This window comes from Mustela erminea, chromosome 1, assembly GCF_009829155.1.
Source record: "Mustela erminea isolate mMusErm1 chromosome 1, mMusErm1.Pri, whole genome shotgun sequence".
Classification (NCBI taxonomy): domain Eukaryota; kingdom Metazoa; phylum Chordata; class Mammalia; order Carnivora; family Mustelidae; genus Mustela; species Mustela erminea.
This window is the reverse complement of record NC_045614.1, coordinates 72,378,919-72,406,681: the sequence shown is the minus strand read 5'-3', so window position 1 is coordinate 72,406,681 and position 27,763 is coordinate 72,378,919. Positions and strand designations below refer to the sequence as shown.

The 27,763-nt window shown below is 44.1% G+C and overlaps 1 long non-coding RNA gene across 1 annotated transcript in view; it reads left to right on the top strand.

Annotated features, from left to right (window-relative positions):
- Nucleotides 1-27,763, top strand: part of LOC116577004 — a 57,577-nt gene that overhangs the window by 12,813 nt on the left and 17,001 nt on the right. Inside the window, exon 2 of the long non-coding RNA XR_004280368.1 lies at nt 20,937-21,025. This is a non-coding gene — a long non-coding RNA (uncharacterized LOC116577004). The remainder of the gene's footprint in view (nt 1-20,936; nt 21,026-27,763) is intronic.

The following is a 27,763-nucleotide window of genomic DNA, read 5'->3' as shown; positions in this document are numbered from 1 at the left end:
ATAGTAACTTGACCGTGGCAAGACCTGGCAGACACTAACTTTATCATGTGTTGCAAGTCAACATCACCGATATTGGGACAAACCCATGTCAGGAAAAACCCATCAGGTGCCTCCTGAAACGATGCAGTGAGGGAAAAAACGTCATTTCTCCCCAGATGCATAATCTAATCATGAAGAAACTTCAGATAAACTCAGCTGGAGGGGGGGGGCACGTTTTACAAAATAACTGATCTCTATTCTTCAAAAGTGTCAATGTCATGAAAGACAAAGACTGAAGAACTTTAAAGAAGTGAAAGAACTTTAAAGAAGAGTGAAGTACAATGGAGTGTTTTTTTTTTTTTTTTAAAGATTTTATTTATTTATTTGACAGCCAGAGATCACAAGTAGGCAGAGAGGCAGGCAGAGACAGAGAGGAGGAAGCAGGCTCCCTGTGGAGCAGAGAGCCGGATGCGGGGCTCAATCCCAGGACCCTGAGATCATGACCTGAGCTGAAGGCAGAGGCTTTAACCCACTGAGCCACCCAGGAGCCCCTGGAGTGGTTTTTAACACATTCACAAGCGTGCACAGCCTTCACCACTATCTGATTCCAGAACATCTTCATCAAAAGAAGAAACTCTCACACCCCTTAGCTGTCACTCCCAATTCCCCCACATCCCAGCCAGCGCTTGGCAACCACTGATCTACATCCATGGATTTGCTGTTCAGGACATTTCATATGAACAGAATTATACAAAAGGTGGTCTTTTGTGACTGGCTTCTTTCACTTAGCATGTTTTCAAGGCTTATCCATGTTGTCGTGGGTATCAGTACTTTCTTCCTCTTTATGACCAAGTGACATTACATTGTGTGGATAATCACATATTGTTTATCTGTTCATCACTTGACAGACATGTATGTTTTTTCCATGTTTTGGCTATTATGAAGAATGCTTCTGTGAACATTTATATTTAAGTATTGGCTGGAAATTGTGTTTTCAGTTCTCTTGGGTATATATCTAGGAGGTGCAACTGTTAGGTCATATGGTAACTCAGTTTTTGAGGAACTGCCAAACTGGTTTTGAAAGTGGCTACCCCATTTTACATTTCCACTCCAAATGTAGATTCCAGTTTCTCCACATCCTCGCCAACATTTGTCTTGTCCATCTTTTTATGATAGCCATCCTAGTGGGTGAGAAGTGTTATCCCATTAGGGTTTGGATTTGTCTCTCTCTAATGATTAATGTGTTTGTAGGGGATTTGAATATCTTTGGAGAAATTTCTGTTCAGATGTTTTGTCATTTCTGAATTGAGTTGTCTTGTTATTGTTGTTTTATTGTTGAAATGTAAACAGTTCTTTTTAGAAGTTCTTAGAACTTTATACTAGACCTTTCCCAGATAAATGATTGCAAATATTTTGTACCATTCTGGGAGTGGTCTTTTCATTTTCTTGATAGTGTCTTTCCACGCATGAAAACTTTTAGTTTTGATGAAGTTAAATGTATGTGGTTTTTTTTCTTAACTGTTGTGCTTTAAGTGTCATTTCTAAGAAATCATTGCCTAGGGGCACCTGGGTGGCTCAGTTGGTTAAGCATCTGCCTTCAGCTCAGGTCATTATCCCAGGGTCCTGGGATCAAGCCCCACATCAGGCTCCCTGCTCAATAGGGAGCCTGCTTCTCCCTCTCCCACTCCCCTGCTTGTCACCCTCTCTCTCTTTGTCAAATAAATCTTAAAAAAAGAAAGAAAGAAAGAAAGAAAGAAAGAAAGAAAGAAAGAAAGAAAGAAAGAAAGAAATAAATCATTGTCTAATCCAAGGTCCCAAAGATTTATGCCTACATTTTCACTTAAGAGTTTTATAGTTTTAACCTCTTTGGATTTTGAAGGCAAAATTATACCATATCTGAGTGATCTGCTCCAACCCCCTGCCCATAAAGAAGCCAGTTTTGAGTGTGCTAATAAAACACAATACAGCAAACCCAGCCTGTGGTACAACCCACCCACCCACACCCATCATGATCATGATCATGATCATGATGAGCAGAGAGCCCAACGCGGGGCTCGATCCCAGGACCCTGAGATCATGACCTGAGCCAAGGCAGAGGCCTTATCCCACTGAGCCACCCAGGTGCCCCACCATTGGTACTTTGACATAACACTCAAACGTTATATCTATGTACATATACATGTACAAAAATATACATATGGTGACATAATAAAAAAATAAATATTTAGACTCTGCCTTTGGTTCCTGACACAGAGCTCCTAAAAGTGGTGTAATTTCCTGAGTGATGGGGTGACCGGAGTGTCTTTTACAGAGCTCTTTATTCTCCCAGCATTTCTTTCTTTCTTTCTTTTTTTTAAGATTTTATTTATCTATTTGACAGAGGGAGACGGTGAGAGAGGGAACACAAGCAGTGGGAGTGGAGAGGGAAAAGCAAGTCTCCCACGGAGCAGAGAGACTGATGTGGGGCTCCATTCAAGGACCCAGGGATCATAATCTGAGCCAAAGGCAGGCACCCAACGACTGAACCACCCAGGTGCACCTCTCCTAGCATTTCTTGATAGGGGAGACTTTTGTATTAATGGGGCATTGTGTGGTGGGCTCCTAGATTGCTTCAGGATGGGGGCGGGTCACTAGAAAGACCAAGCCATGATTCAAAGCTTGGAAATTTCAGCCTCACTACCTCTATCCTCTCCAGAGTATAGAGTGCATACTCTACACATTTTCTTATCTCTCTTTTTTGTGTGTATTTTCATGTTTTATCTATCACTTCATAGCCCTTCTGGAAATCTTTCTCATTCCTTTTTACAGCCACATAGCACTCCATCGTGTGGATTGATCATGCCTTCTCTTCTACACATTGGGTGGTTTCTCATCTTTTTTTCTGCAATGAGTAGCTTCATGCATACGTCTATTCACATTTTTGCCAAAGTATTCTGAGATAGATTCACATCAATCAGGCCTCTGTGATGAAGTCTCCATAAAAATCCCTAAACTATAGGGGTTGGAGGGCTTCCAGTTTGCAGAATACATCCACATGAGAGGAGGGTGGTACACCCCCAAATGAGGACAAGACATTCCTGCACTCAGGACCCTTCCAGATTTCGTCCTTTGTGTGCCTTCCTCTGGCTGTTCATCTGTACACTTTACATCTTTTACAATAAACTGGTAAACATAATCAATGTTCTCTTGCATTTTGTGACCCATTACAGTGAATTAGCAAGCCTGAGGGGTTGGGACTGTGTCAACCCCTGACTTTGTAGCCAACTGGGACAGAAGGTAGACAGCCTGGAAACCTATCACTTGTGACCAATATTTGAAGTGAGTCTTAAGTATGGATAGTAAGTAGCAGAATGGAATTAAATTAAAACATGCCAAGTTGTAGTCTGAAGACTTTGAAAATTCATTGATGCGGGGGAAAACCCTCACATACTTGCTGTCAGAAATGTAGTAAGTAGAGAAACAGTTTTTTCTAATGTGTCAGTACATAGTCAAAGATATCTGTATATGTGAGTATATTATAGTCAAATCTAGCAAAATATAAGGCTCCCTCACTTCAGACTGCTAAAATTACAGAGAAAGAGCACCTCTCTGCTGGGGACACCTTGCTGATAGCACAGAAACATGGAGTACATGTGGTTCACTTAGAGACAATGGGAGAACAGGCTGCCTGGAAGGAAGCCTATTGAGAAGAAATAATCAAAACATAGAGAAAATCCTCAATCACATCTTTTAAAAAATTTTTTAAAATTAATGTATAATGTGTTATTAGCCCCAGGAGCACAGGTTTGTGAATCACCAGCTTTATACACTTCATAGCACTCACCATAGCACATACCTTCCCCAATGTCCATAACCCAATCACCCTTTCCCTACCCGCCTCCCCCCGGCAACCCTTAGTTTGTGAGATTAGAGTGTCTTATGGTTTGTCTCCCTCCGGATCCCATCTTGCTTCATTTATTCTATTCCTACCCCACAAACCCTCCATCTTGCCTCTCAGCTTCCTCATATCAGGGAGATCATATGATAATTGTCTTTCTCTGATTGACTTATTTTGCTGAGCATTATACCCTCTAGTTCCATCCATGTTGTCACAAATGGCAAGATTTCATTTCTTTTCATGGCTGCATAGTATTCCATTGTATATATATACCACATCTTCTCTATCCATTCATCTGTTGATGGACATCTAGGTTCTTTTCACAGTTTGGCTATGGTGGACATTGCTGTTATAAACATTCAAGTGCACGTGCCCCTTCGGATCACTACATTTGTATCTTTAGGGTAAATACCCAGTAGTATGATTGCTGGGTCATAAGGTAGCTCTATTTTCAACTTTTTGAGGAACCTCCATGCTGTTTTCCAGAGTGGCTGTACCAGCTTGCATTCCCAACCAACAGTGTAGGAGATTCCCCTTTCTCCACATCCTTGCCAGCATCTGTCATTTCCTGACTTGTTAATTTTAGCCATTCTGACTGGTGTGAGGTGGTATCTCATTGTGGTTTTGATTTGTAGTTCCCTGATGCCGAGTGATGTGGAGCACTTTTTCATGTGTCTTTTGGCTGTCTGGATGTCTTTGCAGAAATGTCTGTTCATGTCCTCTGCCCATTTCTTGATTGGATTACTTGTTCTTTGGGTGCTGAGTTTGATAAGTTCTTTATAGATTTTGGATACTAACCTTTCATCTGATATGCCATTTGCAAATATCTTCTCACATTCTGTCAGTGTCTTTTGGTTTTCATGACTGTTTGCTTTGCAGTGCAGAAGCTTTTGATCTTATGAAGTCCCAATAGTTCATTTTTGCCCTTGCTTCCCTTGCCTTTGGCGATGTTCCTAGGAAGAAGTTGCTGCAGCTGAGGTCAAAGAGGCTGCTGCCTGCGTTCTCCTCAAGGATTTTGATGGATTCCTTTCGCACATTGAGGTCCTTCATCCATTTTGAGTCTATTTTTGTGTGTGGTGTAAGGAAATGGTCCAATTTCATTTTTCTGCATGTGGCTGTCCAATTTTCCCAACACCATTTGTTGAAGAGACTGTCTTTTCTCCATTGGACATTCTTTCCTGCTTTGTTGAAGATAAGTTGACCATAGTGTTTAGGGTCTATTTCTGGGCTCTCAATTCTGTTCCACTGATCCATGTGTCTGTTTGTGTGCCAGTACCATACTGTCTTGATGATGACAGCTTTGTAATAGAGCTTGAAGTCTGGAATTGTGATGCCACCAACTTTGGCTTTCTTTTTCAATATTCCTCTGGCTATTCAAGGTCTTTTATGGTTCCATATACATTTTAGGATTGTTTGTTCCATTTCTTTGAAAAAAATGGATGGGATTTTGATAGGGGTTGCATTAAATGTGTAGATTGCTTTAGGTAACATAGACATTTTCACAATATTTGTTCTTCCAATCCATGAGCTTGGAACATTTTTCCATTTCTTTGTGTCTTCCTCAATTTCTTTCATGAGTACTTTATAGTTTTCTGAGTATAGATTCTTTGCCTCTTTGGTTAGGTTTATTCCTAGGTATCTTATGGTTTGGGGTGCAATTATAAATGGGATCAACTCCTTAATTTCTCTTTCTTCTGTATTGTTGTTGGTGTATAGAAATGCATCTGATTTCTGTGCATTGATTTTATGTCCTGACACTTTACTGAATTCCTGTATGAGTTCTAGCAGATTTGGAGTGGAGTCTTTTGGGTTTTCCACATAAAGTATCATTCATCTGCAAAGAGTGATAGTTTGACGACTTCTTTGCCAATTTGGATGCATTTAATTTCCTTTTGTTGTCTGATTGCTGAGGCTAGGACTTCTAGTACTATGTTGAATAGTGGTGGTGATAGTGGACATCGCTGCCGTGTTCCTGACCTTAGTGGGAAAGCTCTCAGTTTTTCTCCATTGAGAATGATATTCGCTTTGAGTTTTTCATAGATGGTTTGATAATATTGAGGTATGTACCCTCTATCCCTACACTTTGAAGAGTTTTGATCAGGAAAGGATGCTGTACTTTGTCAAATGCTTTTTCAGCATCTATTGAGAGTATCATATGGTTCTTGTTCTTTCTTTTATTAATGTATTGTTTCACATTGATTGATTTGCAGATGTTAAACCAACCTTGCAATCCTGGAATAAATCCCACTTTGTCGTGGTGAATAATCCTTTTAATGTACTGTTGGATCCCATTGGCTAGTATTTTGGTGAGAGTTTTTGCATCTGTGTTCATCAAGGATATTGGTCTGTAGTTCTCTTTTTTGATGGGATCTTTGTCTGGCTCAACCACATCTTTTGAGAAACTAAATCTGGTCAGCTCAACCTCTACACCTTTTAATCAATGGCACCAAGACATCTCTTTTTGCTTAAGCCAACCAGAGGTGCAACCCTAAGAATATTGAATAATAAGGTATCAAGAAAGCCTTTGGCCATGCAAGATTATGTCAGAGACATTCCAGGTACAACTCCAGAAAAAAGCACAATAAAGCAACTATCCTAATTAAAAATGTCCAATGACCTATTTGGTTTCCCAGTAGAGATAAGAAGTTTATTTTTAATATATTATGTGTTTTAAGTATGCAATGTCATTGTTTAAAAAAAAACAACAACAGGGTAGATACCTTAATTAAATGCTTTATTCCTTGAAAAAAGGCAACTATAACTGAACTTCCAGCTCTAATATCACTGAGGACACATCATATTACAAATACAATATTAACAAAAAAGTTAGAAATGTTGCAAATTATCAGAGTGTTACAAGAAACACAAAGTGAGCCATGCTTCTAGAAACATGGTGCAGACTTGATAGACATACATCAGACCGAAAACATAGTTGTAGAAAACAATATCTCAGGATAGACAATAGGATTGGAGAAACCAGAATGGCAGAGTGAGGGCTCTGAAGCAGAAGTTCAAGGTCCCTGAGTGCTCATAGTCATATATGTATTTGCTGTCAGCTGTGCTGGTAGGGTCTTTTCCCGAGCTGCTGGTGCAGGTGCCATGTTTACACTGGAACGGTGGGTCCCAAGACACGACTCCTTAGAGTTTTAGAGAGGAGTGTGTGATTGATAGTACCAAGCAGAGCCCTGTCCCTACTGGGTGTACTGGTCCTGTGGTGACCCACTCCCCCAAGTTTTGAGGTGCTCCCAATCCCCACCATCATACGAATGAGGTTAATTTCAACAGGTAGAAGGAGGCTGAAGTTTCCATACTTGCTGAGCTCCTCTGCCCTGCGTCGGGCATCAGTTACATGTTGGATGGCCAGAAAAGCCACAGGGTCTGAGGGAGAGGAGGAGGCGTATTGTATTTTTATCAGGAATGTCCTGAGTGGGGTGGGCTGTTAAATTATCATCTATATGCAGTAGTCCAGTTTCCTTTTCCAGACTTAGCTCTTTTGGATCTTGTCCTAAGATGTCCCCAAAGACAGTGGGGGAGACTTTCGAATCCCTGGGATAAAACAGTCCAACAGTATAGTTGTTTATGATGGGACCCAGGGTCTTCCCACTCCAAGGCAAATAATTCTTGAGATGTAGATTTAATGGGATACAGAAAAAGGCATCTTTTAAATCTAGCATAGTGTAATATGTCTCATTAATTGGCAAATTGGCAGATAGGATCTATAGATTGGGTCCTACAGGATGTATGTCTTAAACATCCTCATTAACAGCTCAGAGGTCTGAACAAATCTGTATTCCTCACTCTCTGGCTTTTTAAACGGGTAAAATTGGGGTGTTGCGTCGAGACCTAATTGGCCTGATGAACCCTTGCTCAAAGAGCTTATTTGTTACCAGGAGGATTCCTTCTACAGCTTCTGTTTTTGGGGTTATTGCTTGACCCACAGCCAGTGATCTAGCTGCTTTATTTCTACCTTCACGGGCATGGTGCTGACCATACTTCCCACTCATCCTTGCATCCAGTCCTCTCAATTAACTTGGTTTAAAACACTTTGTGGAATTTCATTTCCTTTAGGTATTGGCATATCTTGTACTTGGGGACTTGGATTTCTATAGTGTCCTGTTCCCAACTGATTGAGGCCCCCTAATTTGGATAAAATGTCTCATTCTAAGAGAGGAACAGGGAAGGCACTCTGGTACTAATAGAAAAGAGAGCTTTAGTAACTTGGGCCCTATTCACAGGTCAAAGACTCCAGAAACCTTTTGGTCTCTCGTTTTCCTGAGACTCCTTTTAGGTTACATTTTCTGTAGAAAGGCTACACTTTTGGGTGTTCAATACGCAGAAAGTGGCTCCAGTATCAAGCAAAAATTGAACCTCCTTTCCTCCCACTGCCAAAGTTTCCCTGAGCTCCTCATGGGAGGTGAGGATCTGATTATCTGAGACAATGGAGGAGCCCCGTGGTCCTGCATCTCATCTTAAGTGAGGGGCAACTGGAATGACTTGGTTGTGTTTATACCCTTCCTTTTTGGGGGGGTGATTTGGGAAATCCCATTTCTAGTGCCCCTTTTGCTTACAGCCTGTGCATTAGCTAGATCCTAACTTTGTGGGCTCTCTCCTCGTACCATTGGGGGAGGGCAGGGACACTCACCCACAGTGCCTTCTTTTCCTCCCCTGGGCTACCACGTGTGGATGGGAGACCTCCATCACCTCTCTGTTATTGAACACCCTGAAGCCCACCTCTATAAGCTGAGTGGAGTTAGTGTCAGGACCCATGGCAAATTTTTGAAGTTTCAGATGGTTATCTGGAGCACTTCAAGATATGAATTTGGTATTGAGGACCACTTACCTATCTTGGGCCTTGGGATTCCAACTTGTATTCCATTTCAGGCAATCCTGCAGCCTTTCTAAGAAAGTTGATGGCTTTTCGTCAGTCCTCTCCAAATCTCCCTTCATTTGGACCAGTTCATAGGAGGTCTACTTACTTCTTTCTTGCATAGCTTTCAGAAGCAGACTCCAGAAATGCCCTGACTTTTCCTTCCCTTCTAAAGAGTTAGGATCCCATTCAGGGTTGGTCCCTGGTACTGTCTCCTCACTTGGTCTTCTCGAACCTGACTTGGGATCATACTCCTTATTAGCCTCTTCTCTGGCTTTTGTAAATGTGGCAGACTTTTCTTCTGCCATTAGGAGGGGGTTTAGCAAAGCCTGGATGTCTGAGCAAGTTGGATTATGTGTAGAAAAGATGCCCTGCATTAGGTTCAAAACCTCAACCAGGTGAGCCCACAGCCCTTTGATGCCTCCCAGTTGTGTAAGTCTGAAGTTGTAAACCAGACATGCATATTGATGAGATGTCCATCACCAGCAGGTACTTGCCTTCATGGAAATATTCCAGCCCCAGGTTTCAGATTAGTGCCATCTGGCAAGGGAGGGTAAAGGGATTCAAGAGAAATCAGAGACCTGTTGGTGTGTGTGTGTGTGGGGGGGATTAATAAAGGATTAGGAGTTGGTACAGATGGGGCCAGAGGAGCTGGGCCTGAGTATCAGAGGAGTAAGTTGGGGACCCCTTAGAACTTGTGACTGACTTAGAGGTGGGGGAAAGGGTTAGGTTTTCTCTAGCTTACAGTAGTTCTTCTTCATCAGATGGACCCTTTAATATTGGAAGCATTTGGGGGGTTTTAGATTCAACCTTCATTTTACATATGTGACATTTCCTCTGTAGACCCTTTTTTTCTGATATAGTGTCATAAAACTTTGAATGTAACACTTCCCATTTCCGTGCTCTCTACAAAACAAGTCCAATTGTAATATGGTATTAAAATTCAAATCTTCACTCTCCAGCCATTTCTTTTCATCTTCTAGGATATATTGTGGCCAGGCTATGTCTGGCTTTTAGATTAAGAAAGAAGGGAGATTGTCTGCTTTTAGATTAAGGGGGAAAGCCTTCCAGGTATGGAGGATACTGTCCCATGGGCTCTTCTTGGGGATGAACTTGTCCTCACCTCCATATTCTGGATTTTTCCTTAGGTTCTCCTTCCAACTACTTCCCCCTCTCCCCAAGAGGTTTACAGCAGTCCAGTGCTTTCACTGCCAAAGTCAGGTTTGATTCCCAGTCAAGGAACAAGGTAGCCAGGATGGGGATTCAGATGGAGCAAAAAGCCACACAGTTTAGTGAACAAAAACACACCACACAGACATTAGATCAGCCAGATCAGAGATGCCTTGCAACCTCCCAGACCCTAAGCACCAGATGCCAGAACTCGTCTCCGGCGTCCCTGACAAATAGACCAATCCACCTTGGGGTCAATCTCAGATAGATGGCTCCCTTTTTGCTGGGCTGGAATATGCGATCCCCTGAGTGGCCAGGTCATGCAATCTTTTGCTGCTTCCTTCACCCTGGGATTTCTTTGCCGGCTTACTCAGACTTGTGAAACAATTTGAATTAACATCTACTAGCTGTGCCTCAGACCTGGTGCTAGTCACTTCTGTGGAGATCCTTCCTTCTGAGAAAAAGCCTCCGTGGAGCCGAGGATTCTGCGGTGAAGACAGAACACTTGGTGCCTGTAAACCCACTAGGGGGTGGGTTTACAGGCACCAAGAAGGGAGAGTCCACGGAGGAATCCGTCCCAGCCCTGGCAGCATGAACAGGTCAGCCTGCCGCTGCCCACTGCTCTGTTATTTGGAAACCAGGTAACCAGAGGATGGAGTGTCAGAAGGATGAGTGTCCCATCCGGGTTGCCAAATCTGTGACCGAAATAAAGCGTACAGTTGCTTCTTGGTAAGTTGCAGATACGGACTACACCAGATGAAGTTGTTACACACAGGAAACTTTATTCGCAGCAAATAAGGAGATCACCAGGAATCACTTCCCAAGCCAGGATTCTCTAAACAGGGATGAACCGGATTCTGTTAATCCGGGGTTTGGGATGAAGTCTCATTATTATATGTAAAAGGCGAGCATAGGTTTGTGCATATGCGCATAGAAAACATACTTATATACGCATCGTGTGTTAGGTTAAGCAGGCTTATGTTCCTCCCAGGGCGGGGATCCTAACATTATAATGAAGTCGACGTGAAGGTCCGGCTCTTTATGGATCAATTGTACAGGCGCCCCCTGGTGGTTGAGCTAGAATTCGTCTAGGCCAGTTGGAACTTCTTTCTCTGTTCCAGAAAGACATTAGTTTCTAAAAGATAAAATTGATAGTGTGGCCTGAGTGTAGGGGGCCCTGCCAGTGACATTGTCTGCCTCAATTTAAGCTCCAAATTACAAAAATGTGCATATTTCCTTCAAAGACAGGACTGGCGGATGCTGGACAGGTGGGTTTGGCTGGGGTATATACAATCCAGTAAGAGGATCCTGGGACTCCTGGTTTCTGGAGGAGCTCGGGACGCCTGCAGAGAGCGAGTTCAAATAGGGACTGAGGTTGGCCAATCTGCAGCTGCCACCTCAGAGTGATTTTCTGGGGTGGGCCCCTTCCCCACTGTAGCCGATGTAACTGGTGCCTGGCTGTGGCATCAGACCCTTGGACTTCCCCGGGTTGCTCAGGTCAGGCCAAGGGCAAGAAGTGCGCATGCACGTGTAACGAAGCTTAGGGATCCCGGGACCTAGGACAGGGCTGTCGTCCTGAGATGCTGGGTCTGAGAGGCTCTTGGGGCGGGGGTAAACCTTAGAAATAAAAGAAGAAAGAAAGGAAGGAAGGAAGGAAGGAAGGAAGGAAGGAAGGAAGGAAGGAAGGAAGGAAGGAATAAATAAAAAAGAAAGAGAGAGAGAAAGGAAGGAAGGAAATAGCCAATCATTTTACCAGCAAAATATATTTATTTGAGAATTGCAGAGAAATTGCCATTTGGGACAAGCAAACTATGCAAACCACAGGCAACTCTGAAGAGATCAAGGGAAGGTCAGCTTTTATTAGGTTTCAAGAAGAAGTTGAGGGTTGTTTTGATGCAAAGTTTATTGGAGAAGAACAAGAGTTCAAGGTTATAATGATTTCTCATTGGCTGAAAGCCATGGTTAGCTGGTTGCTGCTGGGGCTGGGAGAGATCTTGTTCTTAAAGGCGGGAGGTACAATTCCTATGGGAAAAGTGTCCTCCCTTGTCCTTCAGCTGAGTACAGGAGAGCTCCCCCTTCAGGGCTTCCTGACTCCATTTTTCTGAGGGTTCCTTGACCCATTTTCACACTTGCCCCATTTGATCAAAAGACTTCCTCAAAACCATCGCTGATCCAGAGTAGGGTTTTGTGCATTTAGTGGTTTTGTCCTCGTTGTCACGTCCCCCGCTGGTGGGAAAGTGCGATGACTGGGAACCACTGAGGCCACATTTGAATAATGAGGAAGGGAAGGCGGGAGAACTCTCAGGCATCTTCCACCTAAAGTCTCTCTCCCTCTCTCTCTCTTTTTATTTATCTATGTGAAAGAGCATGAGCATGAGTCAGGCCGGGCAAGGGATGGAGGAAGAAGGAGAAGCAGGATTCCCATGAGCAGGGAGTCCGATGCGGAGTTCAATCCCAGGAGCCTGGGATCATGACCTGAGCCAAAGGCAGACACTTACCCAAGTGAGCCACATGGGTGTCCCTAAAGTCTGTGTCTTATTGAGGTTGTAAGTATTAGAGATCATCTTGAAGCCATTTTGAACCAGCATCATCCTATTTGGTACATCAGCTCTGCAGGGATCTGGCAGACAAGAGGTACAAAGTTTTAAAAGATTATACAAAATAATACAAAAAGCAGAATGATGACCCAGTTTGCATAGTAGTCCTAAACTAAGAGCCCAAAGCTGAAGGTAGGCAGCTAAATAGATCAAGGCTCACAGGTGAGGAGGAATTCTTTGTAGTCAAAGTGCTTATTCTCTGATGTTGTGCAGGTCAGTATTTATTGCCACAGGCGGCATTCCCTACTGCACAAACGCCTCCCGGTTCGGCCAGGAGATGATCAGGGGCTACGCAATTATCCAGAATTACTGTAGCCAGTGAGGCAAGTGATCGTTGCTGGGCTGCTAGCGCTTTGGTTGGGGAGTTAGTTAGCTCTCTTAATGTTGGGGAGAGATTTCCGATCTTGCCTTTGTTGCATTTACTCCAATCCATGAGAGAAGGTCTCTGCCTAGGGAGGAAAACCAGAGTCATACATGCCTCATGGAGGCTCAATGGAGTGGACCAGTGGGGGGCTTCTGACTTGTTATGCATGTTAAGAGGGACAGTGAAATGTTCCAGTAAGCACTGCCCTTCGGTTGGCCAGCTGTCAACATTTGTGTGCCCCCGGGAAATGCTGCCAGCTGTCAACATTTGCGTGCCCCCGGGAAATGCTGTCCACCCCAAATGCAAATGAAAGCAAGTGGAGCCTGGAGGACTCCAGGTAAGATTACTGATAGATTCATTAGCAGAATGTCCTGATGGACCCTTTCAAGTTATGGGTCAGAGGCACTGAGGTGACGTTCTAGAATGCAGAGATTATCCCTTCCTAAAGGGGTCTTTTCTGAAAACCTCATAAAGGAGTATAGACCTGTTTGTCTTTCCTTTCGGTACAGGGAAACAGATTATATTTTGTTATATTATATTAAGGAAAAGGAGGGGGGCAGAGCGAGGGAAGTAGGATTGACAGAGGTGGAGGTGTTTAGCTGAGCTGGGGGAAAAGTTGAAACAAGCATGGGAACTCCTGGTTGCAACAACCAAAACCCACTAGGTAACCTCCAGAGGCTTGCAGGTAAATCAGCAGTAGCACTGGGGACTAAAGAGAAAATAACAACAGATAAGGCCAAGGGACCTCTGACATCTTAAACAGACTGGAGTGCCAGGTGACAGATCCAACATTCAGAGAGGTTTCTTTCTTTTGCACCAGACAGAGAAATGTGGAGAAGAGTACTGTGTTTTCAAGAGAAAGACGGGGGAAAAACCAAAGTGAGAAACAGCAGTGCCTGGCCAGGCAGTCTTGGGAAAGCCATCTCTTTCCATTGTCATTGGCTTCAGTTTCTGGAAATCTTTCCTTTGAGGTCTCCGACTGGTGTGCAGGTCCAATCGGGTTCGGTGCTTTCTTTAGATATGACAAGTGAATCCAAGGGTCTATTCCTTGAAGTGTGGTGGCATAAATGTTGGTTAAGAGTAGCTGAGACGGGTCTTTCCAATGGAGTTGAAGAAAGTCTTTCTGGAGATGTCTTTTCCGGTAGCTGACGTCCCTGGGTCATAAGGTGTGAAGTTGAAGGTCTTCATCTCCTGGGAGCGGCTGTGAGGCAACTGCTCGAAGCAAAGCATGGTTATTTTAACAAGCAAGTAGGCCTGTAAAGTATTGAGGTGTATCTCCTGTTATCAGCCGTGGGTCAAAGAAGCAGAGTCCAGGTGCTGTGGGAGTTCTGTTACAAGGAGAACAGATTTTTTTTTTTTTTTAGATTTTATTTGTTTGACAGAGACACAGCAAGAGAGGGAACACAAACAGGGGTGGAGGGAAGGGAGAAGCAGGCTTCCCACAGAGCAGGGATCCAGATGCAGGGCTCGAACCCAGGACCGTGGGTGGGATCATAACCTGAGCCAAAGGCAGACACTTGACGACTGAGCCACCCAGGCGCCCCAGGTGAAAGATTCTTATTGAAATGATGCAAATACATACGTTGTCATGAAAAGTACAGAAGAGTTTCAGAGTTCCAGAGGGATTAGGTAAGGAGAAAAAGGTAAATGTCTCATTCTTTATTGTAAAAGTCCGAGTTTCCAAATTGCCCTAAGTTACAGATAGCTCAAAGGAGAGGTGAATAGCAGTCCTTTAATCCTGGGAAACAGAATACAAAAGCAGCTTACCATTACAGCTTCAGAAATTTTCATGAGTTCAGTGTTGTGATCTTCAGTTGATCAAAACCTGTGTTCTAGAGTACTTGTCAAAGTCTTCCTCAGGAATCTCTTTGAAGATGAAACACTTGAAACAACTATTTGTCGCTGACAAATACTTGCAAATAGCAATGGTTAGAGATCTGAGGGGAGTTCTTATGTCATTGATGAAGAAATTTGGCTATTTTTGTGACACACATCTAACTGATAACACTATATGAGGACATTGAAAATTTTGGAATTTAATTCCCAAAACACTATATGCATCTATAAATACCACATAAAGAAGACTTAGTGTTCTTTATTTTAAAGATTTATTTGTTTCAGGGGGAGAGACAGAGACAGAGTGCACACCTGAGTGGAGGGAGGGGCAGAGGGAGACATTTCAAGCAGACTCCCCGCTGAGCATGAATCGGACACAGGCCGGATCCCATGATCCAGGAGAGGATGACCAGAGCCAAAACAAAGAGAGAGACGCTCAACCGACTGAGCCACCGAGATGCCCCTTTTTTAAATTTTATTTTTTTTAAGATTTATTTATTTGAAAAAGAGAGAAAGAGAGGAGGCTTAATATTCTTATTTAACAATGCTGCCCATGTAATATAATATATCAAATAATGTTCATTACTGTAACATCTCCCCTTTTATATTCTCCAATTTACTTTCAGGTCAAAAAGACTATTTTAGAATTTGATTTTGGGAATTTCGTCAAAAATATCAAAAGGTTTTGGACACTTAACCAAACAGGATCACATTTTGAAACAAAATTTACTTGTCTATTTGATCAAAGTGACAATAAAAGATTTCAAAAGCAAATACAATGGGTTGTTATATCGTTGTAGGTAAACTTAGCTCTCTTAATGTCCAGAGGACTTTGTTTACTTGAGTAATCAAAGACCTGATGATAAAGATTAACGTGGAGTATAAAAAATTATTTTGATAGAACACAAAATATTTGCTTTCTAATTAGATTACTTTAAAAGGTAAAACCTTCACAACTTTTTATTAAAAAAACAAACCCAGTAGTCCAAGAAAACTTTGTCTTTTTAACAGATAAATAATTTTTAGTTTTACATAAGTACATTATTGGTAATAAGGCTTAATTCCTTAGAATAACAATTTAATTTTCAGCCAACTTGACCATATATAAAATTCCTTTCATGTGATTCTTTTTCTATAAAACTTCCACAACTTTTTATGTCTATTAGGTTTGTCCTAGCTTTCTCCTTATTCTGGAACAATGAATTCGCTTTAGGATAAAATTATCTTTTTTTCCTTCCTCTCCCTCCCAAACAGACACACACACACACACACACACACACACACACAATGATGTCCTTCATGTCATGCCTTATCCAATCCTATTTTCCCTACTTTTCATATATAACCATCTTCTTTGATCCTTATTATTTCTAGTAGTTCTTTGTTTTTTAAAGTTTTATTTATTTATTAGAGAGAGAGAGTGGGCGTGTGCAAGGAGGGGCAGAGGGAGAGGGAAAAGAGACTCCCCACTAAGCTGGGAGCTGGATGTGGGGCTTCATCCCAGGACTATGAGACCATGACTTGAACTGAAGGCAGCCGCCTAACCAACTGAGCCACCCAGGTATCCCTCTAGCCGTTTTGTTAAAAACTTTTTTTGCTGACAATTTCAACTTGATCAGTTTAAATGTTTTTTTCTAAATTTCAAGAACTTATACAGCTTATCTAGAAATGATGTCCAGTAGTTGTTACCGAGTAATTACAAATTTACTCTTAGAAAATAGCTTAATTGCTTATGCATTATCTTAGGTTAATAGAGACTTTTATATAGTTTAAAAAAAAAAAGCGCAGGCTTTTTGGAAGTGACAGTTTGAGATTCACTGGTGTCTGTGGTCTCATCCTGACGGTGCTCTGTTAGAACGGGGATGATAGAACAGGCATGATAGAACAGGCAAGGACGACAGGATCCCCACATTGTTGCTGAAGAGGCTTCTCTAAGTTACGTAGGCAGAAGAAAGATTTGAAAAATGGGACAACTTCTAAACCGGCGGCAGAGCTATAAATAGTGGGGAAGCTGCCAACAGAACTCCCAGCTTTGTAAGTTGTTGTAAGAAATGGGGGAAGTGCCTTTAAACAAAATTGCTGCCTGGCTGCAAATCTGAAAAGACAGGGCAACAAAGTATGAGGCTCACAGCCTAATGACCTCACAGACCCTTTGTGGCTCAACTTCGGGGATGTAAGAGCAGGGCTGTCGAACATGTTGGGTCGTTCCATAGTGAGAAATGTGTCTATTTTATGGTCTAGCACATTCCTATATAAAGAAAACCATCTAAATAACTGAAATAGGGGCGCCTGGGTAGCTCAGTCGGTTGGACATCGGACTATTGGTTTTGGCTCCCAGGTCATGATTTCAAGGTCGTGGGATTGAGCCCCGTCTGGGACTCGGCACTCAGTGGGGAGTCTGCTTGAGAATTCTCTCTCCCTCTGTCCCTCCCCACTTCCTGCCGCCCCCACACTCACTTACTCTCCCTCTCGCTCTTTAAAATAAAGAAATAAATATTTAAGTACCTGAACTAAAAGTTTAAAAAACCGTATGTATTTCCTATATTCAGTATATGCCACAAATATATTCTGTGTTGCACTTTATGGAATTATATATAATCAATGATATTTATAAATTATAGATAAAATTGAAGATACATTTTCCATTTATCTGCATGGATATACATAATAATACATATATTTCCCACTTAAATAAATTAATCATAATTCATCAATGGCCTGTTTGAAAATGAAGAGGTTGGGGTGCCTGGGTGGCTCAGTCATTAAGTGTCTGCCTTTGGCTCAGGTCATAATCCCAGGGTCCTTGTATTGAGCCCTGCACTGGGCTCCCTGCTCAGTGGGGAGCCTGCTTCTCCCTCTCCCACTCCCTCTGCTTGTAATCCTTCTCTCATTGTCTCTCTTTGTCAAATAAATAAATAACATCTTAAAAAACAACAACAAGACGTTATAACAGACTCTTCCATAGGAGGAGAAAGCTCTCATGGGAACACTGTTGTTTCTCGCCTTCCAAGGGGCACCTGCAGCATTGCCGGCGTTCCCTCAGTATGAATGCACACAGCACAGTTAATTTATGCTTATTACTGTGTGTTCTTTTTGTTGTTCCTTATGTATCCTCAGCTCTTCTTCTGATATTATGCAATATTTGTCATCGTGGTTTTTCAGTGAAAAGTAGGAAACAGGAAATTTTGCACAATCGTATGTTAGCATCCTGCAGTAGATGAGAAAATCTGTAAATATATTTCCATTTTTTCAAGGTGACATAAAACATGTTTATTAATAGACTCATATTTCTTGTGTCTCTGTAAAAATTAAAGCGCCAAGAGTATAGGTAGTATAGATACTTATGTTTAGCATTTAATGTTTACCTTATTTGGAAATGACTTAGCTAGTCAATAAATATCTATTGTTCAGTTTAACTTAGTATAATATTTGATCTTATTAACATTTATTGATATTATTTGCTTTCAGCAAATATACTTGGATAAGGCACTAAACAGCTAACCATCATCTTAAATTATTTCTCTTATTGACAAATTCTGTAATAGAAAGATAGCATGAATTTATTTGATTAGTGACCCAGGTAGAAGAAGTTGTTTATCTGCATTATATTTAATCCGGAACTCTGAGTAAGTACCTATTTTTCTTAAACCAACAAATTTAAAGTAGTGTTTATTGATCAGAGATTATCTCAGATCGTATGAACTGAGAAAACATTTGGGTTCACTGCTATATTTCTGAGATGATATTTGACTTATGTAAACACTTAATTTTATTCAAGGCAATGAAATAGAGCTCTGTACTTTAATTTTGGTAGTACTGATACCCGGGTTGGCTAGGAAGCAGTGAGCTAGCTCCATGCGCTCTGTGAGTACCAGCTCCTCTGTGCTCATAGGCCTTGGAGCTGTTGGGGGATCTTCTCTGGATCCCGCTTCTCAGACATCATTTAATATCAACATTAAAGACACAATAGCCAATGATTTTACGAGCAAAATTAATTTCTTCGGGAATACCCAAGGAACTGCAATTCAGGACAAGCAAATTCTGACAAGCCACAGGCAGGTATGAAGCGACAAAGGGAAAGTCAGCTTTTATTAGGATTTAGGAGGAAACAGGGGAGGATTGTTTAAAAAGAAGTTCACTGAAGAAGAGTCTTAGATTATGGCAGGTTTTCAGTGGCTATAAGAGCTTATTGCTGTGGCTGGGACAGATCTTCCTTCTTTTTCTTAAAAGCCAGAGATAAAAATCCTATGAGAAAAGCACCCTCCCTTAACAAGAATTTCCTTCTTTCTCTTTGTTGGTTACACGGGATGCAAGGGGTGGTACTTGCATGGGAGCGCCCCCTTTAGGGCTTCCAGACTCTTTAAAATTGTTGTAGTTGTTTTTCTTTAAAGATTTTGTCCACTTATCCAGATATCACAAGTAGGCAGAGAGGCAGGCATAGAGGCAGGCAGGCAGAGAGAGAGGAGGAAGCAGGCTCCCCGCCGAGCAGAGAGGCCGATACGGGGCTCGATCCCAGAACCCTGAGATCATGACCCGAGCTGAAGGCCCAACCCTCTGAGCCACCCAGGCGCCCCTGTAGTTGTTTTAAGATTATATTTATTTGAGGTGGGGGAGTAGCAGAGGGGGAGGGAGAGGGAGAAAGAATCTGAAGCACACAACACACTGAGCCCCACACGGGGCTCCATCCCACGTCCTGGAGATCATGACCTGAGCAGAAAGCAAGAGTCAGACTTAAACAGCTGAGCCACCAGGTGCCCCTCCAGACTCCATTTAAAATGAGATGTCCTTTACTCGTTTTCATACGATGAGATTTTTGCATACTCAAAAGCTCTGACTCACCCAGCAGACAAATTCCCTCTCAACGAAGAGCTTGAGGTGATGCATCTGCCTCAGCAGGGCTTCGTCTGAGAAGAAAGCCTTGGGAGGTCGGTTGGCTAGAGAAGCCCCAGAACTCCTCGGGCAGCAAGTCCAGATGGGGAATGGCTGTCCCCCGCTGGCAGCTGCCACCTCGGGATGATGCTCAGGGGTTGTCCCCTCCACACTCCATCTAGCAGTTTCTTAGAGCCCGGCCCCAGCTGAGCAGCCAGGTGGTCCCAGGTTCCCTCAAGCTGGCTGAAGTGTTTTGAATGGAGCATGCGCTGGCAGTAGTTTCAGGTGGCCAGGAAATGAAATGAACAAGAGTTGGGAGAGGCCAGGTCTCAGGAACGGAATGATGGGGGTCCACAGCATTTGCCCAATTCCAAGATTTACCCTACACAAATGGGTTTATTCCTTCTGAAGGCAAAGCTGGACAAATTTGCGCTTTGTTGCCTGGGACTGGCCTGGGCTAGGCTGACTGACAGGGCATGTTCCAATAAGAGATACCAGGAACTTCAATTACTGGTAAATCCGGGACTCCGTTAGGCAGCCTATCTACATAGAGACTGACTGTGGCTAGCTTAAAGTGTACACCTCAGAAAGATTTTCAAGGTGGACTTTCTACCCAACCTCCCCCCTGCCCCAACTGCAAAGGTATTAATGGTGTTTTGGAATGGCCTGAGTTCCACAGGCCTGTAGGGTGCTGGTAGCCAAGGCCTGGCTGACACAGTGTGCTCTGCACGTGGGTAAATACACAGGCTAGGGAAACCAGAGATCTGGAACAGGGCAAGTGTCCAGACAGGCTGGGTCATGGGTAGGGCCACTGTAGGTCCAAAGGGAGCTGCCTAATTCCAAGCCCTATTCTACACAAAAGAACATAGGGGGCTAAGGGGCAGGGGGCTGCAAATGGGCCTCATTGGCTGTTTTGAATTAAAATTACTTAAATAGCTTGTGCAAGACAACTCCCTGACCTCCCTTTGTCTCCAGGAAGCAGGAAATAAATCTCCCATGTGGAAGGCACCCTCCCTGTGCCAGGAAGTGAGGAGTCACCCTTATCACCAGAGAGAGGGAATTCAGTCAAGAAAGCCATAGAAACCAATCTTGTTACTTTTACTAGTTTACTTCTCCAGTCCAAATTCTGTTAGATTTCCTCACTAATTGACTCTTCCAAACAGAAGTTTTCTTTGGTCTGTCAGACTTCTCACAGGTTGTTTCTTTGTCTAAAATGTGAAAAAGCTGCTTGCCTTTTGTTTTCAAAGTTAACATTAGGCCTCCATTCACAATAATTAAATTTTGTGTTTTGTCTTCTGTTAATCTGTTTCATATCACTTTAATTCTCAGACCAGCTAGAAGAACCTTGACTAACAGAGGCAAATTTTTCCTCCCCAGCAGTTGGAATAAGCAGCAGGATAAACTTTACTGGCTGGACATGGCTGCATCTGAGAAATCCTGTGACATCCCACAAAAGCCGGCACAAAGTAAGAATCTTCACCCCATTAACTTAACACCCCACTCCCCCCAGATCTCTTCCTGCAGGTCTAATAGAAGCAAGAATGGTGAGAGTTGTTTTGGCTCCAAATTTGTAACAGTAAGAGAAACTAATTTGTGGAACTGGTTCCTCGAGCTTAGCAACTCCAGTAAATTTGATAAAGTACTCTAGGCTCTACTGGTCCTGTTTGACCCAGAGACACTCACATTTTCTTTGTCATTGTCTTTTGGGTTGTTTGTCATAAAAAGGAATTACCACATGGGAAGGGCACAGGCATAGGCTGTATTGGCCTGCTGTTGGAGCTGGCCTCACAGACTGGTAAGTTAGTAGTTCTCATCACACTGGACTCTATAGCATTTTGCCATGTAGCATTTTATCTTCTTCTATGTCCCACGAGCTTGGCTTTGTGAACAGTAAAACACTCTCTTTGGTCTCCACCATTGGCAGAATGCACTTGCTGGGTGCACCTTGGTGACCTGTAAAGTAAACTAAAAGGACAAGAGTTCAAGTACATGCAGTTACAAGCAAAACTCTCTGTATCCAGCCATGCCACCTCGCAGGAGTTTCTCATAAGAGGCCCCAGGCCAAAAGGACAATAATCTCTTAGTTGCTTATTAGTGCTGGAAAAGTGTTATTTCATCAGCCCATGTGGCAGGAGTCACGGATTAAAACTGAAGACATTCCATGCTTTTTTGTGAGAACACAGAAACTGTTTTCTCTAAACCAACCTTAACACGTGTCCAATAGAGGCTGTTGCTTTTCGGACTATTTTGGGGAGTGATTTTGGAAATGAGGGCTATAAAAGAATCCCTCCCAGATGGCATATTTTGATCATTCTCTAGGCCCAAAATTGCTGGGGTGGCAGCTTGAAGTCAGCCGTGGGCCTTCCTCTTCTCCCTAGGCTGCCTCACCTGGTCTCAGTCGGACCAGTTGACCAGGGTCCCAGCTGGCGTCTCGTACTGGAGGTGAGCCCCACTTGCCACCCAGGCCAGTCTTGTCAAGGCAGTCCACACTCTTCCACTTCTTTCAGCCCATGGGAAGACGGACGGAGCAAGGGTACATTAGCCCTTGGAAGTGGGCAGCGTCTTTTAGGATCCACATACAGATCCCACCACGGGGCTTCTCCACTCATCTGCCAGAGTCCAGGTCCTGGGCTCCCCTGAATCTGCCAGGCCTCTGCAAGTCTGTGTGTATCACGGCAGCCCCCCTTCGGTCTCCCGGGCCCTCCAGGACCCCAGCAGCTCCCAAAACACCTGCATAGTCTCTGCAAGACAAAACCCACCCCCGAATTTCCCTCTGCCCCACAGCTATAATAAGCTGCCACAGTCGGCCTCCGTGCAGACTAGCTCCCCCATAGGGTCCCTGGCTCCTAGAGCAACCGGGATCCCCAGGTGTCACCTGCCTCAGGAAGCCTGGTCCCCTCACCCTTCCTCCTGCCTGGCCTTCAAGGGTAATATAAGCACACTGGTGTCAAACAAGGTTTGGAACTGGACAGACGCCGGCTCCCTGTGGAGCCCTGGCTCCTGGCACCCCACCTTACCCTACAGCTGCCCTGTGCCAGCTCCCAGGTTCCCTGGCTCCCTTGACCTACTGCCAAAGGCCAGAGCCCTGTCCACACCCGGTTCTGCAGGCTTCCGCCGGCAGGGGGCGCCAAAGGCCTCCGAGCAAGGGCCGGGTGGTGGTGGGGAGGCAGGACCCCCAACCGGATTGCTTGGACTCAGGGCACAGGAAGCCCACTGAAGCAGGTGAAATGGACAACAGGTAGTTTCCCTTTGACTCGGCTGACTCATGGGTGTCCCAGCTCCTCCAGCCATCAGAGCTCCCAGGTGTGTGCTATTCCAGGGGCCCTTCCGCCCCACCCCAGCCCCCAGCCACAAGCCAATGGGTCCCACCCTGGCAAGGGAGTCTGGGCTCTCCCAGCTGAGAGTCTGAGTTTCTCCCAGCTCTGGCCTCAGGGGGGACACGTGCCCTCCTGAACTGCAGTGTTTGGACTCGGGCACGTGACTTGTACCACACAGCCTGCTCCCTTGACTGGGTCTCACTGCATCATTGTCCTGTGCCAGGTCTCTGGCTCACCTGATCCATGTGCTGGGTCTCTCCCTATGCCATCAGCCTGCCTGGGCCAGCTGGGGTCCTCCAGGCCACTGGAGCTCGGGTGGGTCCAGGACCATGTTATCACCTGCAGGGATGTGACAGCCCAACCACCCCCAAAATCCTACTGGGATGACAGCTTGAAATTGGCCATGGGCACACCCCATCTGTAGACTGTCAGATTCTCTGACCAGGTCCCATGCTTACTGGTTACCCAGGGTCCCAGATGGCTTCTCTTGCTGGAGGTGAGCCCCAGTAGCCACCTAGGCTGGTCTTGGCAAGGCAGTCCATACTCCTCCGTCTCTATGTACCTGTAGGGGAAATGGGGCATGTGTGGTTATAATTTAAATTAAGCAGTTGTTTATTTTCCCCAGTTGTCTTCTGCTGAACTGTCCTCTGCAGACTTTGTTAGTTTTTTTCATGGCTTCGTGTCCACATATTTCCCGCTTATCCTTGGCAATATATGCTTTGCTTTTCATATAGGGTCTCAGGTTCTGGGTTAACATGTGATGTTACTGGAAAAGGCATATGTGAGTTACATGGGAAGTTCATAATTGGCAAGATACCTCCTGCCTGATTTTTTTTTTTTTTTTGAGTTGCTTTCTTTTAAACAGCCATCATAGTGTGAGGAGGCCCAAGTACCTGTCTTTTCTGACATCCCTGGCTCTGTGCCCATTTACTGTCTGGCATCACTCATCTGAAATTAAGTACTTAGTCTTCAACTGTTTTCAAAACATGGCTATCTTGTTACTCCAGTCTTTAGGCCCTCCCAGCCCTCCCAGCTCAGGTCCTAGATATCTTGGATTTGGTATGTTGTGTCTGGTTTTCTTACACACTGAATCCATTGTCATAGGAAAATGAGTATTGTTTTAGGTGCCTGGGTGGCTCAGTTGGTTAGGCGTCTGCCCTCAGCTCAGGTCATGATCCCAGGGTTCTGGGATCAAGTTCCCATTGGGCTTCTTGCTCAGGAGGGAGCCTGCTTCTCCCTCTGCCTGCTGCTCTCCCTGCTTGTGGTTTCCCTCTCTCCCTCTGACAAATAAATAAAAGCTTTTTAAAATAAATGAGTATTGTTTTATGTCACTATGTTTGAGGCAGTCTGTAATGCAACAGTAGCAATTGGAAGGAATACTGACTGGTCAGTTTGCTCATTTGATGCTATTTGACCCTGTCCTTGTTCAGACTGTTTCTGTGGCCTGGGCCCTCTTCAGACAGTTATCCTGACACCTCTGTGAGCAGGATTTTCCCCCAGAGAGACTAGCTCTTCTCTCTTACTATCCTGTTCCTCCTGCTCCCAACCATTGATAAAGTATATTTCATTTTAGATTTTGAGTCTAAGCTTCCACTTCTACTGCAGATGAATAATCCATTCCACTGGTTGAAGAATGACCGATGACCAAGGTACACAGAAAACAGGAATGACAATGAAAGAAAAGGGAGCAACATGGGATTTATATTAAGTCTTCCAAACAAACTGCCCCCTGGACAACTTCCCTGACCTTTGTACCTATCTCAGGCTGATACCCAGAGCGGGCGGTTACGACCCCACTTTGCTCGGTCTCAACGTGTCAGAGAATCTGTTTTATGTTGGACTCTCCTAAAAGGAGACCCTGAGATTAGGATTTGGGCATAAAGAGTTTACTTGGAAAACCATCCCCAAAAAGCATTGTGAAATAGTCCAAGAAAAGAGGAAAGCCAATAGAGAAGATGATTGGATTTTCAGTGGGTACCAGCACTGTGCATAAGTGGGGTAGGTCCTGCCAGGCACCCTCTAAGAAACTGTGCAGAGCCCACTTCCCAAGTGCCCCACCAAGAGGTTGGGAAACTGAGATACTTATGCACCAACTCTTTCTCCTTACTATTGGTAGTTTGCCTGTGGTCAGTGACCCCCTGGAACTTCACTTCTGGTCTGCCCCCCACGCAGACCACACCATCCTGCAGCCAGAGAATGCCTAGACAGTGGGGTGGGAGCCTCTCAGCATGCCCAAGAACTGTCCGCCCTCCTTTCGGGTGGGCTGAGGAGGCAGGGGCAGGGCACAATCTCACCACACCCTTGCCTCTACTTAGGAGTTACAGCTTCTGGATTCTTCTGGCTTTTTTTTTTTTTTTTTTTTTTAAATAAAGGGTCCATTGACACATCCTTTTTTCCTCTTTGGTAGCCATCATCATTCTACACTATTCTATAGTGCCTCTTGGGGATTTATGAAGTTTATTTCTGAATGGACGAGCATCGCAGCCTTCTGTCCTCACCACCACAGCCAAGTTGGCAGGGGATATAGAAAAACAAACACAGGGGTGCTCCCAGGCCTCGGCAGACATGGTCACTGGAGCATCCATCCTTTATTCCTGCTTCCTAAAGTTGCTATAAGAAAGTACCACAATCAGCGTGGCTTAAAACAACAGAAATTTATTTCAAAGCTATGGAAGATGGAATTCCAAAATCAAGATAATAGTAGGGTTTATTTCTTCTGAAGACACTGAGGGACAATCTGCTCCATGCCTCTCTTCTGGTTTCTGGAATGGCTGGCAATCTGTGGTGTTTCCCAGGCATATAGTCGGAGCACTTGAACCTCTGTGACCTTCTTCACCTGGACTTCCTCCCTGTGTGTCTGTGTCTCTGTATCCAAATCTCTTTCTCCATTCTTTTTTAAAGACAGTGGCCATTGGATTTAGGGCTAACCCTGATCCATTATGGCTTCATTTTAACTCAGTTACATCTCAATTTCCCTAGCACTGGGTGTTAAGACTTCAACAGATCTTTTGGGGGAGACATGATTAAACCCACTACAATCTCTTAGAGGGGTTCATGTCAGCTGTGTTGAGTTCTTGAGGTTGAACCCCCCTGCTCCTTTCTCTTTTGCTAACCCTGTGGATCAAATTGTCCGTACCAGTTAGAGTGCAGTTAGGAAAGCAGCCGAGTACTTAAGTATGGGTTTTAAAGAGATATTTTTTTTGTAGGGGATTTGTTGATCAGAGAAAGGATGGAGCGAGAAGCCAAATGGATTGGTGATATAACCCAGAGTGTGTCAATAGCAGGAAGCTGTCCACCTTGGGCTGGAAGCAAAGTGGAGCCCAGAAGCTGGGTGGCTCCAGGGAAGGTTATCTGGCCAAAGCTGGAGCCATGAGGAATGTCAGTCGCTGCTGAAAAGTCCACTTGAGACCGAGAGGGAGAAGGAAGTATTTTCTCCTCCTGCACCCTTGTCTTCTACCCACTGAGACTGGTTTGAAGCCTGAGAGCAAGAGGGTCTGGAAGATGTGGCCAGCAGGGGAGATACAGAGAAGGTGGAAGGAGGAAGGGCACACAGACCAAGGACCAGCACAACCATTAGCTGGCAGAACAATTGCCTCCTGCTTTTCTTTAAAATCAAACTTTTTATTTTTATTTTGCGATAATAGATTTTGATGCAGTTGTGAGAAGTTGCACAGAGGGATCCCATGGACGCTTCACCCAGTTTCTCCCAGTGGAGCGATCGTCCACTATCACACTATCATAACCTATGAATCATGGTGCAGCTACTGTGGACAATTCTGTCCATTCCAATTGCAGTCTATGGCATTCCTATTTCATGTCCAGTTCCACTTTTAGCCAGTGGGAGACCCTCAAGTTGACCCCTAGGTGCCTTTGATAAAATTCCATTAATATTTGACAGCTTCTTCCTTATCTAGCACAACCACATGTTCGAGGGTCATGTGGTGCCTTTTTTGCTTTGTTGTGCCCAAATTCCGAGACCCCCCCAAAGACGACCACCAGAGTCCAGAGTCAAAGCCAAACAGCAAGCGTCGTTTATTACGAGTTCAAACCCGGACCTCCGCGTACTCGTTGCCGGTGACGCTAAGAGGTCCTGAGCTCAGGATCACAGCACTTTTTATACTCTATTTTGGGGAAGCAGGGACTTAGCATACATCATAGTATCTCGTAACAAATCACTACACACCGCAGGAAAATAAAAAAGGAACTCTATAATATGACTGGAGCGCTACAGAGCGGGAAAAGGCTAGGAACAGATTATTGGTTAAGTCAAAGGGCTGTCATTCTTTAAACTGCTTGGTTGGCACCGCTAGGGTATGTGCCACCTCAGAATTGGCTGGGGTCTCACTGTCAAGCCACGGGATGCCAGATGGTTATTATCTCCCATACCCAAAGCTGGGTGGGGGTCCGGGGGCAGTCACTTTGTCACATCCAATTCTGGGTGGGGGTTTCCCTGGTGCCAGATGGCTGTTATCTCTCCGCCCAGAGCCAGGTGGGGGTCTGGGAGTGGCCACTCTGCTAGGTTCGATTCTGGGCGGGGGTTGTGTGGTTACAGAGTGCCTTTAGAAAGTTTGCTGGTAATTTTCCATCTCCTCATGGGTTAGCAAGCGAAGGTACAGAGCAGAAATAGCGGTTATGGTTATAATTTAGGCATCTCAGCTTCAGGTGTGGATTCAGCCATTTCTCAAGGAGCCCCAATTTCTTTGAGTGGGAAATGGTATTAGAGACTAAAATTCATTGCTACTAGACATTTTCAGCAAACAGCTGGGAAAAACTTCTTTTTAGAAAGAAACATAAGAAATAATAAGTTATTGATATTTCCTATTTAAATGTAAGATTATAGGATTTTTCCATTATTTCTTTGAATGTATCTCTTTCTTCTCATGCCCT